This window comes from Theropithecus gelada, chromosome 13 (genome assembly GCF_003255815.1).
Source record: "Theropithecus gelada isolate Dixy chromosome 13, Tgel_1.0, whole genome shotgun sequence".
Taxonomy (NCBI): domain Eukaryota; kingdom Metazoa; phylum Chordata; class Mammalia; order Primates; family Cercopithecidae; genus Theropithecus; species Theropithecus gelada.
Genome location: NC_037681.1, coordinates 58,237,029 through 58,257,474, shown reverse-complemented (window position 1 = coordinate 58,257,474; position 20,446 = coordinate 58,237,029). Strand labels below are relative to the sequence as shown.

Below are 20,446 nucleotides of genomic sequence, written 5' to 3'. Positions count from 1 at the left end.
GTAATTAGGGATGGAATATCAGAGGGCTTCCACGGTATTTAAGCGCTCTATTCCTGAGTTGCATTGTAAGAACCTGGGTGGCCATTGTATTTTTAGAAACCTAGATACCTGAGTTTCACAAACTCTCTCAGATCATAACGCCCTTAGTGTCTCCACAAATTTTTCAGTGTCCTGAGACAAAACTAAATACCTGGATAGGTTGTTAAGTCCCCGGATCTTAAAAGTCGTAGATCGTGTATTGTCCCTTGAAAATTAATATACGCTGTGAAGCTCTGTGGTTTCACTGTGGTGTCCTGGGTGCCTCAGCACAGAGACTGGGAACCACGACAGTGTAACATTTATGTTCATGTATGAAATGTTTCATGATATATTTATGTGTGTTAAATATATAATTTATTAAATATATGACACAGTTATATATATTTATGTAATAAATTAATATTTAAATATATAAATATGTTATATAATATTATAAATAAAAGAAATATATGAATATATAAAATTTAATAAATTATTATACATTATATAACATACATTATATTTAAATATAATAAATGTATTTATACATTATATAGAAAATATATTTGAACATAATAAGGGCTTGTTCAATGGTGAGGCCAGTGGAAACAGGAGGGGGTCTGTCTTGTTGGATTTCCTTGGCTCGGTGACTGACTGGAGGTGGGGATGGGGAGTCAAAGGCCGCATAAAATGTTCAGGCAGAACACGAGAAAAAGTGCGAAGTTAGTGGTGGTAGGATCTGTTGAGGGATTATGGGAAGGAATAAGTGTCGTTTGGGGTACAGAGGTTTGTGGCAGCAGAAGGTATTGGATTTCCAGCTGGTTGAATATTTGGGACCAGCTTGTTGTCCCCAAGGCTTGGAGCAGGGGACGGATCCAGAGAGTGCTACACAGAGATGGGACAGGAGGGGAGAGACGACAGAAAGGCCAAGTGCAGGGATTACGTGGTGAGGGCTGAGGGCAGAGAGTAGGAGACCCCTATGTATTTGCACAGGAGGAGAGAGAGGAGCCAGGAAGTAAGCCATGGAGGAGATTTTGGAGAGAATACGGGGCAGAGAGCAATAGAGCACAACCTTACAGAAATTGAGGGAGACATTTCCAGAAAGAGGGTGGGGTTGGGGAGGTTGTTAATGGAGACCAATGCTGGGACAGTCACAGACAAGAAAGGTGGATCAAAGCCACTGGAATGGACAATCATGATACCATGAAAAACAGATGGTGGGTTACTCTTGCTCTTTGAATACGTTTGAAGGTCAAGAGAGGGGGTCAAAGAGGTCGAAGGACTTTTTCTTGTTGCCTTGTGAGCAATGGAGCACCTGTGCGCACTTCTAAGTAGATAGAACAAAGCCAAGGGAGAGAGAAGCTTTAAAACAAAAAAGCAGAAGGCATGATGATTGGAGCGAAGTTACAGTTTCTTGTTATAGGACAAGAAAGATGAGTGTGTCATCCTCAGAGACAAGAGGAAAAAATGAATGAGTGAAGCTTCAAAAGAAGAGACATGGAGAAAGGTCATGTCCATGGCTTGGTGTCTCAGGAGAGTGAGAGGACAACCTGAGGGAATGAGGCTTGGTTGGGAACTTGAGGAGAATGGGAAAGACTTGGGGAGCCAATCTGCGAGATGCCTGAAAATTCATGAATCTTGTCCAAAGGATTGTCCAGCAGCTGTGACGGTCACCTGCAGGCTTGATAGCCCATGTCGGTGGCTTCAGTCAGCACAGCCCTGCGGCTGTTCTCCTCAGTGTTTGGCAGCTCAAGAGAGAGGCCAGAGAGGGTTGGGGCAGCAAGGACAGTGCTGATGCAGTGGAGGTCAAGGTCAGGAGGGAATGGTAGAGATGTCTGATGGTCATCTGGGAGGGCCAGGGGCCTGCCAGGATGAGGAGAAGGGAGGTGTGGGCAGGGAGGCAGCTGTGTAGGAGAAGGATGTGCTGCCTGCCTGCCTGCTACTGCCACTAGATTTATTCTTGTTCTTTCCAGGGCCTCTCTTCTTCCAGCCTTCAGGCAGTATACACCAATGTGGGGCCCTGAGGGAGCACTGGGGGTGCAGAGAGGGAGAATCATGGTCATTTCTCGCCTTCTTCCCCCTTCCTGTGGCATCATTGGCAGTGGCTGTGTTTCCTCCTTGGCTGTGGATCCTGCAGGGAAACCCTTTCCTCCATGATCCCAGCTCCCACTAAGCAGCCACTGCCCCATGGCCCTGACAACCAGACTCTGGTCACACTACCTACTCCCCATGTTCCTCTAGTCTCACTAGTGGTCCTGGGTTGCTAAAGATGCTAATCTCTCTATAATCTGTGAAGTGATTCCCTGGTTGAAATATCTAGAGTGGTTTCTGTCTTCCTCAGAGGACTTTAACTGATATACTGGAATAGAATTAAAAACAAATATATCTCTCTTGATCTGCTCCCATCTCCTTTTTATACCTTTGCCTCCAAACAAGTGGGGAACAATAATATATAGTTTAAAAGTTATCCAAAGCAGCAAAATAAAAGAATGAGCAAGTGTGTATACAAATATCTTCTGAATGGAGAAAAGATGGGGCATGATGGCCTTGGGTTAACTGGAAGAGCCATCCCAAGCTTCTTTGCCACTTTCCAGAGATGAAAGTGATGTGAACACAGAGCCAGGTTTGAGTATGCCGTCATCTACATGGCCCTCTGCCCTCTGATAGGTTTGGTACCTGAAATTCCTCTATTCCTGATATATATATATATTTCTATTTGAGTCCAGTTACTTTTCAGCTCCAGGAAGTTTCTACTGAAATAGAATAAGCAATATAAGAAAGCCACTCTATTAGACCAGGATGGGTTGGCTCTCCAGCTGGAGAGGCTTTAGGGGATAGAACCATAATAGAACTTGGGTTTGAATAGACAGAGAGAAACAGGGGGAGGATTTGTAGGGACAAGCCAGGTGGAGGATGGCCATGAGGACCAATGGACAGAGAGGGCAGGTTTGCTGGGAATAGACAGTGAGTACCTCCACCTGGCTCGCACTTTAAGCAATGGAGGGAGAGGAGGTTGGGCAGGTGGGCTGGAACCTGAGGACCTAGACTGCCAGACTGAGGATCTGGACTTGTCCCAGAAGGCAGTGGGAAGCAGAACTCTGCACAGAGCTAGAGCATGTCATAAGTGGCATGTTAGGACAAAGAAAGCCCTGAGTCCAGTGGCATCGTGGAGAACGGATCAAAGGCAAAGGGAAACTAGAGACAGGAAGACTGACGAGGAGGTCGTTGCAATAATCCAGGCACGATGTGATGAGGACCTGGACTAGAATAGTGGCAGGAGACCAGGGAAATAAAGGATGTGAGAGATATTAGGGAGGGACTATTCCACGAGATTAGGCTGGTTGGATAGGAGAGTTCTAGCAGATGGATGAGATTCAAGCAAGGTTGATTTGTTGGAAGTGCTTCCAAAATATGCACTTTATTACTTATTCTCAGATATTTATGACTTCTCCAGTGTCATTACCTAACTCACTTACAATCTGAAAACTCATATCCACTTTATCCATCACCTGGGAGTCACTCCTATTCTGTGTTTTCACAAATAGATTAGCTTGACCCTTTAAAAAAGTCTTTTATAACATAACATGTAATTAATTTTTTCAAACCAAGGCTTACAGAATCCCAGAACCCCCAAATCCAGGCTTGATCAAGAATGATTAGAAAAGCTTAGAAGTGGTAATTAAGCATTAACTTAGTTTGCCCAAATGGGGGACAGACTGTACCTCTCCAATGGTCAACTCAGGTCATGTGACAGCTCAAAGCCCAACTGCCTTATCCAGGAATCACTCCAGTGCAATACAAGTTGCCCCCGTTATGGAGGAGGGTCACGTCCACCAGAAAAGAAGACATCCTGTCACTAGAGAAATGGTTTATTTTGAGTTTAATTTGGCAGTAAATAGAGTCCTTTCTAGAATTTTTCTTTGAGGTTCAATAGATAATTCAGGGCATTTAGATTCTAAGTTTGAGTTAAATAGATCATACTGGGTGTATAAATATAAGGATATATTGGGAAATAGACAATATAAATGATAACGGAAGAGAACATTAGTTTGATCCAATCCATGTAAGAACTGGAAATTCTATTGCCTTTGATAAAAGGTTTTCTTCTATGAGCTATATAAGATAAGGATGCTATGATCACATGGTCGCTGTTACTTTTTTCCAGAGAATAATTTCCCCACTAGTAACTATGACTGTCCTCAAAAGCAAAATTTCTACCTTAAGACTATAAAGTGGTTGAAGACCTATGAGCAGCAGTAAATATTCAGCCTGGCAAGTTTCCTTGAAGCCACCACACTTATTCCCCACAGTAGATGCTGGCCCCACCTCTGTGAAAGCCCCTGGAAGACCCTTTTAATTCACTGACCTAGTTCTCAACAGCCTGCCTCAACCCACTATATTTCCCTCTCCATGTACTACTTCTGAGTGTTCAGGTCATCAACTTCATTCTGTCATTTCTGTCCTTCCTCCCACAGGACTCAATGTACAATATTCCATTCCAGCTTTGAATTTGGGGTCAATGGATGACATTTAGATGCTCTACTCTTGCCATGCTCTCTACTTTCATGAGAATTTTGATTTATTCTATGTTAAAATTAACTAAGTTAATTTTAATCAATCCCTACCCTTGACTTAAATGTACACTTCTGTCAAGGTCCTGGTTTGGGGCAGTTTGTTCATTTAACAAATGTTTAGCAAGCACCTGCTAGTTTCAAGCACAGTGCTAAATGCTGAGATACCAAAGTAAAAATTGTGTTCCCTCCAGGAGCTCTTAGGCTGGAGGGGGCAGAAAATTATTACATACAAGCACAGATGACTCATAAGAATCTATGCTGATTTGGATAGAAATTTTCCGCCCTTGGAATTTGGTATCTAATCCCTAAATAAAACACTTTAAAGAATGCTAATCAGAAGGAATAGGCAAGACTAAAATCAGTTGTTGTGTTTGTGGATTAGGGATGATTTATATTTTGATTTAAAATTTCCTTTAATGATAAAATAATATTTAGGCAATCAATACAAATGTAAATTTTGGATAATGTCACTGTGACTCATAAACTCACTACCCACCTGCCACATCCGGTGGAGACATCTGACCAATGAGGTTAGAACAAGGGGCTGCCTCAGAATCCCACATAGAAGCTGTGGACAACATCTGCCGTGCCTCTATGGACACTGAACTGCACGGTTTTGGGTGTTTTCACATCTAAAAGTTGCCTTTTGGCGCACCGCACCTCCCCCATTCTGTACCCATATGAACCCCAAACCCCTGGCTCCACAAGGGGATGAACAGAAGAACAGAAGAGCAGCAGAATGGCACAGCAGAGAGAAGAGAAGGAGTGTCTAAACACCAAGAGTCATTCTGTTGGAGGTGGTCAGAGAGGAGGTCAATTGCTGAATGGCCACACCCCATGGGAAGACCATCTTCCCACTCCATCCCCTTTCTAGCTCCCCATCCGTCCTGCGGAGAGCCACCTCCACCACTCAAGTCCCACATTCACCTTCCTCAAGTCCATGTGCAACCTCATGCTTCCTGGATGCTGGACAAGGACCTGGGTATCAAGAGGGCACTGATCTGTTTAACAGTTGTCTAAGTCATCTGTGGACAGCAAGGCTAAAAGAGTGCACTGTAACACATGCCTATTTGGGCTTCAGGAGTCGCAAGCTGCCACCCCTGAACACTGCCATGGGGCTGGAACCCAGGGGCACTCGCCCTGGCTTCTGCACACACCACTCTGCATGCTCCCCCTCCCATAAGAGGTTTGAGCATGCCCAGTGGCCATACATATGAGCCACCCCCATCACAGGTCCTTTGGGGTTGTGGGGGGGCAGTCAGGGAACTCTCCTGTCTCACTTGTCTACCTTGAGCCCAGCAGTGTATTGTATCAGGACAGTTGCAAAGAAAATGAAGTCCCCACCTTCCTGGACTGTCCCAATGTGAGATTTCAGGCACTGCCACTGCTGTGAGAGTGTGGGGGAAAGTGGAAAAAACTGGCAGATGATAGGACTAATGCAGGATGTCTATATGGTATAAAGCCTATCTGTCAGTGTCACCGAGAGGCTCAGGAGATGGTTGATCAAGAAACTTCATCGTTTTCTAGAACAGTGCCAGTCAAAAGAGGAGTCATAATCTGCATGTTTCCCAGACCAGAGCAGTTATCAAATCCCAGGTCTGCTGGTTGCTAGCACCTCCCAGAGGACACCTCCATCCAGGGAGACTGCTTGAAAACATTAGCACCAGGCTAGATCCCTGAATAGGCACAGCTTCAGTGAACAGGGAGTAGGCTGGACCCAGAGCCTCATTCTTTGCTCAATTCAGGAGCCTTGGGAGGCTGGTGGAGGGGTGAACTGAGGTGCCGGCTGTGTAACCAGGGCTAGGACTGTCTCTCAGGGAGTTCATAGCAGGACACTCCTTTGCTTACTGTGGAGGTTTGCTCTCTGGTGACTTCCAAATTAGGAATTCAAGCTAGCCTGGAAACTCAGGAATGCAGGAGGAGAAAAAGGCATGTCCCAAAGAGGGGACTGAACTGATCTTGGCCCACCGCCTGAAAGGAAAGGCCACAAGCTCTCTATCCACCCGGCATTCTGATCACCCCCTCCTCAATGGCACTTTTATTCCCCAAAACTCATTTGGTTGAACTTCTGACAATAGGTATAATTATCTTTATTAAAAGCATCAGAAAAGAACATTTGCCGCTTTATTATTTCTACTTCCATCTATAGTCTGTGATAGAAGATGATGCTCTTTGGCTTGTTACCAATGCCAACAAACAAATCATAATGTGTTTGACTTTCATTTGGTGCCAGGGACCCAGGCTCAGGCAATACTGGCCAATGATGATTATTTATGGTAGAATATAAAATGGAACTTTGATTTATGAATCAAGTATTTGCTATGTGCTCTTAAAATGTGCACCTACGTATTTTTACAGGGAGGCTCAAAGACAGACAGGTGCCGGTCTCTTGGTTTACGCTTTATGGTGATTAGCTGGTCAGGAGGGGTGAGGAGCAGGCAGGCAGGCAGGCCAGCACCCGATGCATCCTGAGGCCAGATGGGAAAAGAGGCAGCTTCATGGATCACAGGCCCTGGGGGAAAATGTGTTGGCATTCTCAGCTCATCCCTCTGCCATCCCTCTGTTTCCCTCTGTGTCCTGGGTATATGTCTCAGGCCCCAGGCACTGTGGGAGCAGAGTTACTCTTCTCTATACTGTGGGTCCCTGAGAAATGGACAATTGCACCCCTGAAGTAAGAAGAAGTACAACACTTCCAGGAAACCTCCTTTCTTCCCTGGCCCTACCCCGGGGGGTGACCCCGGCCAGGCTGTTTTCTAGACCATATTTTCTTCCTTGACTGACCCGCTGCGCACCCACCAGACTCAGACCTCCACTGCATGTAACAGCTGCTCAGATCAGGATGCAAGACCACAGGCAGAGGCGAGGGGCAGAGCCCCAGAGCATCACCCCCACCATCCACTAATGGTTGGAGGAAACCTTCGAGGTCGGCCTGGGGCAACCATCCCAATTACCTTTTGGGGCCTTTTGTTATTTATTTATTTATTTATTTATTTATTTATTTTGAGGCAGTGTCTCACTCTGGTACCCAGGCTGGAATGCAACCTCCACCTTCCGGGTTCAGGGTTCAAACAATTCTCCTGCCTCAGCCTCCTGAGTAGCTGGGATTACAGGTGTGCCCCACCACACCCAGCTAATTTTTGTGTTTTCGGGAGAGACGAGGTTTCGCCATGTTGATCAGACTGGTCTCGAACTCCTGACCTCAGGTGATCTGCCTGCTTCAGCCTCCCAAAGTGCTGGGATTCCGAGCATGAGCCACTGTGCTCAGCCTGTTAGTTAATTAATCTTTAATTTCTTTTGTGTAACACATATTTGTTGAGCATTTTTTCAGTGCCAGATCAATGGTGAAGTAACTGACATTGTACCTTGTGGTGCTTACTGTCTAGCTGGGAACAGAGCTGAGCACCAGGCGATTGCTCTGTAGTGTGGTGAGGGGGCTGATTACGGGAGCTCTGGACACTGTCAGAGGGGTGCCTTGGCTTTGCTTGGCTTGGGAACTGGGGTGGAGGAGGACAGACAGGGAAGAATGAGTGAAGGTCGGACAGGCAGTCTGAGTTTGGGAGTCGGGGTGAGGAAAAGATGCTGGTGAGGATGCTCCCAGCAGAGGGGACAAAGCTCAAAGGAGCTGCGTGCAGACAGGAGGAAGCATGGTGGATTCTGAGAGCTGGCAGAGGCTGGATCAGCCTGGAGGCCTGGGCGTGAGGTGGCAGGCATGGAGAGGTACCTGAGAGAGAACCAGGGGACTGATCGTGAGGACTTCAAAGCCATATTGGAGGTTCAGGCTGAGAGTCTCATGGCCAGGCCATCACTCTCACTGCCAGGATCATGGTCAAATGTTCTCTGACCCCAGCCCACCCAAGCCTGGCCAGTGCTGTGGGCTAGGACCAGAGGAAGGGAAGAGAGAGAACAGGACATCGTGATGGAGGGGAGCAGAGCAGCTTCCCCAAGGGCTGTGTTCTTGTCCTGCTCCCTTGGGTCACCCAGCTTTGGCAGACAGCCCGGTGGGCCGGGGTGGGGAGGCTCTTGCCACTTATTTTTAATTTCCAGGATGCCTTAATAAATGTCATTCTTATCTCAGGAAATGAGTTTGAAATGTTGCAGACACACCATGCCCAGCATGGTAGAAAAACTCTTGCTGCCTCTGCAAGGGCTGCTCTGTAATCCTGATGGCCAGAGACCTACTGCTGGCGTCTGTTGGTAGACTCAGGCTCTCCCTGGCCATGGCGCCTTAGCCAAGTCATTGAACCTGGACACTATTTGTCCAACAGATTTGTTTTCCTGTTTCAGACTCTAAGGAGGAATTGCTTTTGCTCCTCCTGGCTCTGTCATCTGCCCTCCCTGGACCTAAGCCCGCTCTTTTCTCTTCTGTGGTTCCTGGCCTCAGACAGGCTGCCCGCCATCCCACCCTGACTTCTGGCTGTGTAGCAGGAATGGTGTGCACTGGACATGGCAGGTCAGAGCGGAAATGCCTTGGCAGAGAGGCGGGAGGCAGCTTTCCCGGCCCTCAGTTCTGCTGCACCGGCTTCAGGCCAACATTTCTTTTCCTTCCTTTTACAAATAGTCTGTTCACCCACAAGACTGGATCAGAAGATAACCACCCATTTACACAGTGAAGATTCGGGTGACAGAGGTGAGAGGCCAGTCTTGGGAGCTCCTGCTACCATGTGTGGCTTCTGACATGAACCTTGGGAACGCCTTCACTGGTCCGGCCCATGAGCAGCCAACTTAGCCGCTCCAACAATAGGCTTCACTCCTGCCAAGGGAAGCTGGCTGAGCCCCTGGAGAGCAACACCCGGCTGCTTTCACTTCCCTGGCAGGAGCTACAGTAAAGACGAGAGCCCTGGAACCCACAACAGGCCCACTGAGCATTCACTGATTTCCTAGGGGTTTGCCGTTCCCTTGGCTCTTGTCTCACATGCTGGCTTAAGCAGGATAAGACACTCTGCAATCCAATTCTGAACTGTGTATACAAGCTGTAGTGCTCAGAAGAATGCTGAGAAAGGGAAGGTGACATGGGCTGGAAGGTCATGTAGGAGTGCTGAGCCTCTTGGCCACTGTGTGTGGAGAGTTTTAGGTCTGTACCAAAATGCAATTCTTTTGCCTCTTTCTCACCACTAGTTAGCGGGATCTAAGGCAGGTGGTATGCGTGGCATGTTCACTGCCTATCCACCCGGTCACTGAGCAGACACTTACAGGACATTAAGTTTATTCCCTTCCCTGGTCAGATGGTGAGGAAGTACAAGGGTGAAGGGTAGGCTGCTGTCCCCAGGGAGCTCACAGTGGGGCTCAAGGCTTTGAGGTTTAGGGTCATAGGTGCTTGCTGAGCTGTACCCCAATGCAAAGCTTACAGGTAACCAATCTGATGACCAAGGTTAAGCCCACTAAAATGTTCTAATGACCCCTTGCATAGAGAACAAGGACTTACAATAGAACAGGATGACACCGGGTGCATTTTTTTCACAATCTGTTGACAGCAAGCTTTATCTGAAATCTTTTCCATTATGAAAGGCTAAGGAAGCCCCATTCATTCCAGTTACCACCACCTAGGAACCATATCCTGTGACACAGGCTAATTAGAGGACCTGGGTTTGAGTTCTGACTCTTATCTCTTCCTATCTTGGGCAGGTCACTACTGCTCCATGCCTCAGTTCCACCAAGGAGAAATAAAATATAACAACAACAACAAAAAACCACCAAACTAGTAAAAACAAAATTATCTACCATAATAGTAAGGTATTAAGTTCTATTAGTATCATTATATGGCAGAATCTGGTATAAACTTAATAAAGCTAGAGGATAATTCAGTTGTAGTATTCAGTTTCCAGCCATATGATAAATAACTGAAGAATATTGATTTCTGCTTTTCCTCAACCCAAGCTGCTCAGTAAATTCCCACAAAACCACCTTAGATCTTAGGTGAGGACCAGCTTTCTCTTCATAAGTGCTGTGGCTGTGCTCCCAGTGAAGCAGCCTCTGAGATGAAGTTTAGCACCCAGGATGTTTTGGGGGAGGTTTTATTTTATTTTATGTTTTGATCAACACCTGTTGAGGGGAGGGAAAGCAAGTGGGAGTGGCCAGGGGAGGAAGTTGAGCTGCATGCAAACCCGTGATGGCCTCAACAGACCACCCAGGCTCAGCCCTGGAGCTCTTCACAATTATCCCACCCTGGGCCAGGATGGCTAGCTCATCATAGCCCTGCACCAATCTAATGTTTGGTTTTGTTTTTGTTATATTTTACCTCCAGCTGGGGAAACTGAGGTGTAGAGCAAGGGTGGCCTGCCCGATATTGGAAGAAGTAGAACCAGGACTCAAAATCTAGGCCTTGTATATCCTGTGTCACAGGACATGGGGAGTTGGAGGTGGTAGATGAGATGAATGGCTAAAAGGGGCTCTGTGTGGCCCAGGACAATGTCCACCACACAGTGCAGTAATCCTTCACTTTATCCACTCATTTGTTCAACTCATATTTCATATGCTTAGTTTTCTACAGGCACTGGTGGTTAAAAAATGAGTAAAGTGGCTGGTCGCAGTGGCTCACGCCTGTAATCCCAGAACTTTGGGAGGCTGAGGTGGGCGGATCACGAGGTCAGGAGATTGAGACCATCCTGGCTAACACGGTGAAACCCTGTCTCTACTAAAAATAGAAAAAATTACCTGGGCATGGTGGTGGGCGCCTGTAATCCCAGTTACTCGGGAGGCTGAGGCAGGAGAATGGCGTGAACCCAGGAGGTGGAGCTTGTAGTGAACCGAGATTCCACCACTGCACTCCAGCCTGGGCGACAGAGGGAGACTCCTCAAAAAAAATAAAATAAAAAATAAAAAATAAAAAATGAGTGAAGCATCATTCTTCTCCTCCATGAGCTCATATTTGCCAAGCTTATTTTTCTACAAAGTTTATTTTGAGCGTCTACAAAATCAGCAAGTGCACCTCATCCTTCACTAGGCTTGTGACTCTTGTGGGCTTTTGTGAACATGCAGTTTCTGAGTCGGTAGGTCTGGCATGGCCCTGCGGCTTTGCATCAGAAATGTAATGCTGTGGGTCCTGGCCCACTTTGAGGAGCAAAGGTCTGCTCTTCAGAGGCTGGTTTGGGTTTTTTGTTTGTCTGTTTGTTTTTTAGAGATGGAGGTCTTGCTCTGTCACCCAGGCTGGAGTGGCATGATCTCAGCTCACTGTAGCCTCGACCTCCTGGGCTCAAGAGATCCTCCTGCCTCAGCCTCCCAAGTAGCTGGGGTCACAGACATGTGCCACCATACCTGGTTAACTTTTTAAAAAATTTTTGTAGAGACAAGTTCTCACTATGTTGCCCAGGCTGGTCTTGAACTCCTGGGCCTAAGCGATCCTCCCACCTTGGCCTCCCAAAGTGTTGGGATTACAGGCTGGAGCCACTGGACCCCGCCCAGAGGCAGTTGCTACCTGGGTCTCTCTAAGTCAGTCCCACCATGTCCTCTCCCATTGGACATATCTGGAGGATGCTTCTAAAGGGACCAATGCCACGAGAAATGGCTGTGCTTACTGAATGGCCTTCTGGATTCAGTGCTTCTGAGAAACCATCTTGGACTAGATGGGGCCTCTTGGGAACCCAGCCAGGGGTGCATAAGGGGCTTTCTGAGCCCTTTCTCTGGATTCCACGAGGGTTCCACATGTCACTGCCTTCACTTCACTGTCAGAGAAGTGACTTTATGGTGCTTTGTCTGTGGAAAGTACTTAGCTCTGGAAAAACCACACTTGTTCATGTGAAACCTGACTAATGGCAGGAACTGGACATGAGCTGGCCATTGAATTTGCTCAGGATGGTAGGATTTTCACCAGGGAGCATCCCAATGGAATCCATTCATTTCGTTGGGCCAAAGTCAACAGGAAAATGAGAAAATTTTCCCAAATTAGGGCACAGCTCTTTCCTGATGCTGTTGATGTGACTTGCCCACCACTGTTTAAATGCAATTTTTTTTTTTTCAGTGTAGCAGTTACTACTGATACTGCTAAATTATAGTTTGTGTACACGCACGTTTTATTCCACATGTGTAGGTGTCAAACATTTCACTAACCCAACATTTGGTGTGTCTCCCGGCACATTGAGACTAAGAACGGGGAGGATACACAGTACAGGGGAATGGTTGACATTAATTCATAGGTTGCTTTGCTTTTGTCTCAGTAAGGAATAGGCTGCTATAGTAACACATTTTTGGGGTTTTATCTCATGGGGAAAGCAGAAAATTGCCTGTGTGAATAGCTCCACCCAGTAATTATTCACAGAACTTCAGGTATTGAAACTTACCACTTCTGTGGTTTATATTAATGGCTTCTGTAAAGTTAAAAAAAAAAAATCAAAATACATTTCACTTTCACTCTGCCAAAGCAAGCAAACAGCCACAGGAAGGACCAAACTAAGTAGATAATTTATTTCAGATTCTTTAAATAAAGGAAAAGAACATGCATATTCAAGGCCCTGGAACCTTCAGGAACAAGATTTAACACATTTAAGAGGTACAAATTGAAAGGCACTGGAAATACAAGAGGGAGAAAACAGAGAGGGGCCTGACCTCGGGTAATATAACAGGGGGCAGCGCAGAGATAAGGAACAACTTCACAAGTAAGTTAATTACTAAGCTCACGTCCTGATTAGGACTGCAGAGGAAATAACAGGAAATGTGCTAAAGAATAAAACAGGACGCCACCTTCTTTGGGTAGGGTGGCCAAGACAGACCTCCCTGAGAAAGTGACATTTAAGCTGAGATGTGTAGGAGGAAAAAGAACAAGAGGGCATGTTCTCTTTCTCTAGCCATGTAGTTAATGTCTACAAAAGGGTAGAATAGATAATTTACTACTTCTCTGGCTGAGCCAACTTCCCACCTACTTCTCGGTGCCAGGGAACTAACATTTAAGGGTTTTGTGCAGGAATTTTCTTAACCTGCCATGCTGTGAGATGGGTTGATCTTCAGAATAGGAAGGCAGTTCAGGAGGTTAAAGAATTTGGCCAGGGTTGTACAGAAAGTCTAACAGGCTTGGTTGAGAAATGTGCCACATCAGGAAAAGACAAGCACTGGCTGCTTTTGTACTTCCAGATAATGAATATCAACATTTTTTGACCAGTGTCTACCTTAGACACACTAGCTGGAGGGGGGAAAATGTAAAACTGAGTTTTAACCGTGTCTCAGGTGTGGTGGCTTACACCTGTAATCCCAGCACTTTAGGAGGCCGAGGGGGGTGGATCACCTTAGATCAGGGAACCCCGACAAGCCTGACCAACATGGTAGAACCCCATCTCTACTAGAAATACAAAAATTAGCTGGACGTGGTGGCAGGTGCCTGTAATCCTAGCTACTTGGGATGCTGAGGCAGGAGAATCGCTTGAACCCAGGAGGTGGAGGTTGCAGTGAGCTGAGATTACGCCACTGCACTCCAGCCTGGGTAACAGAGTGAGACTCTCTCTCAATAAATAAATAAATAAATAAATAATAAAATAAAGTAAATAAAGGTATCTCAGTGCATCAAATACATTTAGCGTGACTCAGTGATTTGTAGTCTTGTCTGATTGTTACAGTTTTGGTCTCATCTCTCTCCATCCTATCTATGTCTTAGGCCTAGCAGCACTGATGTTGGTGCCTGGGGCGGGTGATAAAGGAGTTACCTGTGTGTTTGCCTCTTTGTCAGTGGTGGGCAGATTGTTTTGGCTCAGTCTCCTGTTGTTTGACCCACAGAAGATGTCCTACCTCTTGGTTCCATAGGTGGGCTTTCCTCTGGGTTCGTGGATTGATTCTTTGGCTGGTAGTGGTGAAGGAGGGAACTCACTGAAGCACCTCTCCACCCTCACTGCACATGTGAAGTCCACCCCTCAGTCCATTCCACCACCGTCCTTTTTCAGCATCCTTGATGGATGGGTTTTGCAGTGACCATATCATGATGGCCTAGGTCTCAGCTACTTTCTACACTATCTTCTTGATTGACCTACATGGAGAAAGTTTCTATCTTTGTTCCTACATTGAGTGGTAAGAAGTCAGGCTGTCTTCCCCGACCCCTCAACCTCCCACTCACCCTTTCTGCTCCACTTTCTCCCATACCCTTGCATCAGCAGGCTATCTGTCAGTTCAGTGGTTTAGTGCTAAGCTGAGCCAGTACCTGACTAAGATGGGAGGGTGAGGGAAGTGGTGGTGGTGGTGGTGGCAGGGGTGCAAGTCAGAAGTCACTGATTGCACAGGGAGGGAACTTTCTATTCTTTTCTCTCATCTCCTTAATAAAGATGAGAGAGAAGGCATCATAAAGGTGCTGTTGGTTCACTCCCTGTTAGAAACTCTGTGGCAGGGTGTGGCACCTTCTGTTCTTAGCTATGGGCAATCTGTCCATCCTTGCATTGGGTTGGATTGGTGAGGAGAAGGGGCTCCCCGATCTGTACCTCACATTCTTATGTTCTAGAGAGTAGGTGGCAAAGCCAGGATTTAAATCCAGGCTATGTAGCCCCAAAGCCCATGTCCTTTTCCCTATGTAGTGCCATCTCCACTGTGTACCATATTTTAGAGTGGAGCATGCTTTGAAAAAAAATTAAATTCCCAAGTCAAGAAAAAGAATACAAAGGAGTGTGGGAATAGGGGTAAGGTGGGTGGATAGTTTTTAAGTCTTTGCACAAAATTTAGGCAGAAGAAACCAAATGGGGTGGGTCTGAAGGATCTGAAGTTAAAATATCTAAATTTCTGAAACCAATACCATGAGTTTTGCCTGGGGAACCTGTACTAATCACTTCCTCAAGAGAATGAAAGCTTGGCCACATCCTACTTCTACTCATGGTAGATGGCTCCAGTGTGTATATTATTTTTGTATGCCTATAAAATGTGGGCTTGCATAAGAGCAGAGATCTGTTCAAGACTGCAGAAGGAATGAAGCTGCCAGGACTTGAAGCTATGTTGACCTGACTGTATCCAACACACAGAACTCAAACATCACACTGTTCATAAAGCAGAGCCAAGCATAAGGTTTGGATTCTGAGAGCAGACACGGGGAGGAGCCATATTAGACGTTGGGAAAGAAGGAGAAAGGGCTGCCACCAACAAAAGTGAGTGTCCTGTCCTCTTTCCACTCAGAAGATTATCCTTCTCACACTTGTCATTCAATAGCTCCCCATCCAGAACACCCTCTTCCCTGTTAACCACATCCAACTGACTTACTCAGATTCCTTACAACTTCTTTTTACAGGCTGTTTAAGCCCTGGGTGACTGCCTCTGACTAAATCAGTAAACTGTTGGGCATAAGTTGTGTTATCGGAGTAAGGGTATCTTGAATCAGCTGTGACTTGAGGTTGGACTCACTCAATCGTTTTGTATTTTAAGGCGTTCTCTGAGGAAGTTCAGAGGCTCACTCCATCCTATTAGAATTAGATTGGGTCTTTAATTTATGGTCATTTAACTCAACAAGTGAAAAGAGTCATTTCTGACTATTTCATTTTATAATAAGTGGGAAATGAATTGAAATAAAACAGACAAAATAAATAGCATTTTCCACACTATTCACTATTATCTTTCCCTTTGGCAATCAAAAAGTATGTGGCTAATAGTAGTGTGTAGCCAGGTACTTTTCTATTACCAAAGGGGAAGATAATCTTATGTGACTCACTCCCTGCCCTCAAAGGCAAGGAAATAAGATTGTATGTCTGCAACACAAGCAAGACCATGACTTTAAAAATTAAGAGATGTGAGAATTGAACTAATCTTTCCAGAATGATGATGATGATGATAATGATGAAGATGACTGACACTATTTAGTGTTTGTTATGTGCAGGGCACTATGCTGTTTTACATGCTGAGGAGCATTTACACATGCAAGGTGGGGCACTTGTATTGCAAGCAGATGGAGCAGCAAGAGCAAAAGCATGCAGAGGGAATGCTCAGGACCCATGTGCAAACAGAGCAATGTGGTTAGAAGGTGGGGTACATGAAGCGCGCTGGGGGGTAATAAAGCAGAACAGGTAGTTAGGGGCATGTTATGGAAGATTTTCATTCTGTAGATAATGAGGAGGCACACATAGATTTTGAGTGATTTCTATAATTGCTCCCACCCTCCCTGGTAGAATTTATCATTTTTTATCCTGTGCCCGTTGTATTCTGTTAAATGTTATAGAAACATCTGTATCCTGTAGATATTTCCAAGTGTTTTTTTTTTTTTTTTTTTTCTTGATTGCAAGCTTCCTTGAGCGCAAGGTGTGGTGCAGAATAGGCTCTTACATGTTGTTCGAAGGAGTCATCATCGCTGTTACCATCAGTCTGGCTGCAGTGAACGGAATGGACAGAGGGGGAGGCAGCCCAAAGGCCGAGAGACAGGCAATGAGACACAACATAGGAGAGGAAGTGTGGACTAGGATGGGGGTAACATGAATTGAGAGCGGGAAGCCAGTGAGAGACAATTTGGAAGTTAATGTTGGTGAAACAGAGCAACTGCGATTTAATCTGTGTTGGCAGGTAGGATGGGGTGGAATTGGGGTCCAGGGATTATGAAAGGCTCCCAGAAGACATATTGCCAGGGTAGGCAGAAAGAGTCCTACTCTAGGGGAAGGCAGAGCTAACTGTGAAGATGTGGGTCTTGCTCAGTTGCTCCTTCTGCCTAGAATTCCCACTCACCCCCACCTTAAGTAATCCAATCATACACAATCTTCAGGAACACCTCAGAAGCCTGTGCCTTCCAGATTCCCATCAGAATCTCGATCTCTAGGCATTAGCTCTCCTGCCTTTCAACCCATAGAGCATTTTATGCTTCCCATTTGGCATGTCCACTTTCATGTCACACTTATTTATTCTCTTACCCCTTCCTAACAGAACATAGGCTCCCTTTGTTCTGTGTTCATACCATTTTATTAATTTGAGTGGAACAACTGCCCTGATTCCAGAGCTTTATTTTCAGATCCAAGGGGAGGGGAAGAAGTCAACAGTGACTCCAAGGTTTTTGCCTGAACGATCAGAAGGATGGAGCTGCCATTAACTAAGAAGGGGAAGAGCATGATTGATAGGAAATAGCAGGATGTCATTTTTGGACAAGATATATTTGAAAAATCTACACAGCCCACTGGAGATGTTGTGTGGACGGTTTGATATATAAATTTGAAACTCAGGAGTGAGATACAAGCTACAGGTATACATTTGGGAGTTGTTAACCTACAAAGGGCATTTAAACACTTCAGACAGGATGGGATCATCAGTAAACTGAATAGGGCTAGAAAAGAGAAGACATCCAAGGACTAAACTCTGAGGTACTCCAGAGTTTGGGGAGAAAAGGAACAAATAGCAAATGAGACTGAGAAGTGGCTGATATGAAAGAAGGTAAACAAAATGTAGAGTCCTAAACGGAGAAAGATTAAAGGATTTCCAGGGGAAGGGAATCATCTATTACCTCACATTATGCTATTAGGTCAAGTAAGATAATGACCGAGAATTGAATTAGCAATGTGGAGGTCACTGGCGACCTTGAAGAGAGTACTTTTGGTGGAATGGGGAGGACAAAGGTTTGATTGGAATGGGTGTAAAAGAGGAATGAAGGAGTGGAATTAGAGGCAAAAACTTTGAGAAGTTTTTGTAACGAGAGAAGTGGGGCAGTAGATGGGTGGAAAGATAAATTGAGGTTTCTTTTTTTTCTTTTCCTTCTTTTTTTTTTTTTTTGGAAAAAAAAAGATAATAGAAATACCAGCATGCTGATAGGAGTAATCCAAGAAGAAGAGGAAAATTAGTGCAAGAGAGAGAGAGAGAGAGACAGGGAGAGGAGAAAGAGGAGAAAGAGAGAGGCAGACAGAGAGAGGAGAAAGAGAGAGGGAGAGGAGAAAGAGAGAGAGACAGAGAGAGGAGAAAGAGAGAGGGAGAGGAGAAAGAGAGAGAGAGAGACAGAGAGAGGAGAAAGAGAGACAGGGAGAGGAGAAAGAGAGAGAAAGGGAGAGCAGAGAGAGAGAGAGACAGAGAGGAGAAAGAGAGAGAGAGAGAGACAGGGAGAGAGAGAGAAGTACAAGAGTGGTGTCCTTGAACAGGTGAGAGGGAATGGGAGCTGATGTACAAGTGGAGGGAATGGCCCTACAGGCACAGATGGTTCATCCATAGTAATGAGAGGAAAGATAGAGCACAGTTGTGGCAGGTGAGTAGATATGAAATGGAACATTGTGGAAGTTCTTTTATTTCTGCTTCAATTTTCAGGAAAGAATGGGAAATACCTGGGTGCCAAAAGTAAAAAGAAAATTCAAACTAGGAAAGCAAGCTTCTGTGTTGATATTGCAGCCAGTGTGGGGAGGTGTCAGGAATTGGTCAGATACTTTCCTGGCTTGGATTTTAATGGCTGTAGAGGGACAGAGACAAGATTGTGGGTCTACAAAAGGTGCTGAGATGGCTACGTAAAGCCTGGACTCTCAAAGGACACCACTGAAAGGTTAGACTAGAAAACATTTTGCCTGCTGGGCGTGGTGGCTCATGCCTGTAATCCTAGTACTTTAGGAGGTTGAGGTGGGCAGATTGCCTGAGGTCAGGAGTTCGAGACCAGTCTGGCCAACATGGTGAAGCACCGTCTCTACTAAAAATACAAAAAAATTAGCTGGGCATGGTGGTGTGTGCCTGTAATGCCAGCTACTCAGAAGGCTGAGGCAGGGAAATCGTTTGAACCAGGGAGGTGGAGGTTGCAGTGAGCTGATATCACACCACTGCACTCCAGCCTGGGTGACAGAGCAAGACTCGGTCTCAAAACAAAACAAAACAAAAAACAAAACAAAACCAAAACACAGAAAACATTTTGCCAGTGGCCCAGATGATCATAGGGAAACTTATCTAGCTATGAGTGAATCAAAGCATCCTGCAAAATGCAAATCCCAGGCCTAAGCTTCTCTCAAATTAGTGGTTCAAATATATGTTACCCCAGGAACCTCAAGGCCAGAGCCAGTGATGTCCATGGGACGCCTGTAGGAACAAATGAAAAATCCAAGGATGGATGCTCCCATAGCTGCAGGGGATTCTTGCATGAAAACAAGCCCCACTGAGGATGAACTGATGGTCAAAGTTATAAAACAGAGGAAGTTTAAAAAAATCCAACATAAGTGAAAATAAGCAGACCCAGCTAATGCGAGGATTGGAGGTGCAAATATGTGAGATAATGGAACAACTGACTAGAGACTCTAAATTATGTGTATGTAAATCATTAAGGGTATAATCAGAAGCATAAGAAAGTAACAACAAAATGAAAATGTAATTTCTAGAAGTACAATAAGAAATCAATTAGTATTAAGAACTCAATGACTCAATAAAATGGTAGAGAAGATAAAGATGAAGAAAGAATCAGCAAATTAGAAGATCTATCTAAAGAGCTATCCAGAATTATCATAGAGATAGAGACTGAAACTAATAAATAGACATTAAAAGCATGGTGGAAAAATTAAGATGGCTAACCTATGCCTAATAGGAGTTTCAGAATAGGAAAAGGAAAAGGAATGGGGGAAAGTTAAGATTTAAAAGACTAATGAAGCCAGGCATGGTGGGTCATGCCTGTAATCCCAGCACTTTGGGAGACCAAGGCAGAAGGATTGCTTGAGGTCAGGAGTTTGCGACTAGCCTGGGCAACATAGTGACAGGAGTTGGAAGGCACAGAACTATGATAGCACCACTTCACTCTAGTCTGAGCAACACAGTGAGATCTTGTCTCTAAAAAAACAAACAAACCCGAATGACTGGGAATTTCCATAATTGATGACTTGAGCCCTGAGACAAGAAGCACAAGTCCCAAAGAGGAAAAATAAAGTTAAATTCACACCTAGATGCTTTAGAGTGGGAATGCAGACCACTAATAAGAAAGAGGAGAACTTAAAAAGCAACCCAAGATAAGAGACAATTTATCTATAAAAGGAATATGTAGA

General features: G+C 45.2%; 1 long non-coding RNA gene across 1 annotated transcript in view; it reads left to right on the top strand.

The window, feature by feature from the left end:
- LOC112605112 overlaps positions 1-20,446 on the top strand; it is a 50,172-nt gene that overhangs the window by 11,215 nt on the left and 18,511 nt on the right. The window lies entirely within an intron of this gene.